The sequence below is a fragment of the Arachis duranensis genome, chromosome 3, assembly GCF_000817695.3.
Source record: "Arachis duranensis cultivar V14167 chromosome 3, aradu.V14167.gnm2.J7QH, whole genome shotgun sequence".
NCBI classification, from domain to species: domain Eukaryota; kingdom Viridiplantae; phylum Streptophyta; class Magnoliopsida; order Fabales; family Fabaceae; genus Arachis; species Arachis duranensis.
Window position 1 is genome coordinate 76863250 of NC_029774.3, and position 2415 is coordinate 76865664.

Below are 2415 nucleotides of genomic sequence, written 5' to 3' on the forward strand. Positions count from 1 at the left end.
AGAAAGAAAAATAGCACACCCTGGAGGAAGACCTTGCTGGCGTTTAAACGCCAGTAAGGGTAGCAAGTGGGCGTTTAACGCCCAGTCTGGCACCATTCTGGGCGTTTAACGCCAGAAAGGGGCACCAGACTGGCGTTAAACGCCAGGAAAGGGCAAGAAGTTCACGTTAAAAGCCAGAAATGGGCACCAGCCCGGCGTTTAACGCCAGAATTGGCACAGAGAGCATTTTTGCTCGCCACTTGGTGCAGGGATGACTTTTCCTTGACACCTCAGGATCTGTGGACCCCACAGGATCCCCACCTACCCCACCACCATCTCTCTTCTTCTTCACCCATTCACCAATCACCTCAACACCTCTTCCCCAAAAACCCCTCACCTATCAAATCCCATCTTTCTCTTCACCACTCACATCCATCCTTTATAAAACCTCACCTACCTCACCACTCAAATTCAAACCACTTCCCCTCCTAAACCCACCCTTCCATAACCGAACCCTACCCTTCTCTCTACCCCTATATAAACCATCTTCACTCCTTCATTTTCACACAACCTAAACACTACTTCTCCCCCTTTGGCCGAACCACAAAGCCATCTCCATCTCCTCTATTTCTTCTTCTTCTACTCTCTTCTTTCTTCTTTTGCTCAAGGATGAGCAAATCTTTTAAGTTTGGTGTGGTAAAAGCATTGCTTTTTGTTTTTCCATAACCATTTATGGCATCCAAGGCCGGAAAAACCTCTAGAAAGAGGAAAGGGAAGGCAAAAGCTTCCACCTCCGAGTCATGGGAGATGGAGAGATTCATCTCAAGGGTGCATCAAGACCACTTCTATGAAGTTGTGGCCTTGAAGAAGGTGATCCCCGAGGTCCCTTTCAAACTCAAAAAGAGTGAATATCCAGAGATCCGACATGAGATCCGAAGAAGAGGTTGGGAAGTCCTTACCAACCCCATTCAACAAGTCAGAATCTTAATGGTTCAAGAGTTCTATGCCAATGCATGGATCACGAAGGCATGACCTCAAGCCCGTGGCTAGAGGATGGTTAGAGTTTATCCAACGCTCAATCATTCCGACTAGCAACCGGTCCGAAGTTATTATAGACCGGGCTATCATGATTCATAGCATCATGAGTGGAGAGGAAGTAGAAGTTCATGAGGTTATAGCCCAAGAACTTTATAAGGTGGTGGACAAGTCCTCTACCTTAGCAAGGTTAGCCTTTCCTCATCTTATTTGTCAGCTCTATTATTCAGTTGGAGTTGACATAGAGGGAGACATCCCCATTGATGAGGACAAGCCCATTACTAAGAAAAGGATGGAGCAAACAAGAGATCCCACTCATCATGAAATCCCTGAGATGCCATTACATCTTGTTTTCTATCCTCTAATAATTATCGGTTTGATGAGATCTTGCAATAATTCATTTTGAATAAAAAGGCTAGAAGCCTAGGAAATCTTGGTGCTTGATCTTATGGATTTTCATGGAGATGTAATTTTGTGACATTTTTTCCCTTTCCACAGGTAAGATTACTTCGTGCCAGCATCTTATTCCAAGAAACTGATGGAGTCTCCGAATATGAAAGAGAAGCGATGTGGGATGAAGACGTTTGAGAAGTTAAATAAGAATAAACTTTTGTCTTGGCCGTTCCTTAATTTTCTTGTTCTTTATTTTTCTGTTTTTCAAAAAAAATCATGCTTATGTTTATCTATGTTTGTGTCTTATGATCATTAGTGTCTTAGTGTCTATGCCTTAAAGTTATGAATGTCCTATGAATCCATCACCTCTCTTAAATAAAAACGTGCTTAATTGAAAAAGATAAGAATTGCATGAATTTTGAATTTTATAATAGTTTAATTATTTTGATGTGGTGGCAATATTTTTGTTTTCTGAATGTATGCTTAAACAGTGCATAAATCTTTTGAATTTGTGCTCATGAGTGTTGGCTCTTGAAAGAATGATGAAAAAGGAGACATGTTACTGAGGATCTGAAAAATCATAAAAATGATTCTTGAAGCAAGAAAAAGCAGTGAATACAAAAAAAATGAAAAAAAAGAGACGAAAAAAAAGGGAGAAGGAGAAAAAGAAAGAAAAAGAAAGAAATAAAAGTGTGATCCAAGGCAAAAAGAGTGTGCTTAAGAACCCTGGACACCTCTAATTGGGGACTCTAGCAAAGCTGAGTCACAATCTGAAAAGGTTCACCCAATTATGTGTCTGTGGCATGTATGTATCCGGTGGTAATACTGGAAGACAAAGTGCTTTGGGCCACGGGCAAGACTCATAAAGTGGTTGTGTTCAAGAATCATCATACTTAACTAGGAGAATCAATAACACTATCTGGATTCTGAGTTCCTATGGAAGCCAATCATTCTGAATTTCAAAGGATAAAGTGAGATGCCAAAACTGTTCAGAGGCAAAAAGCTAAA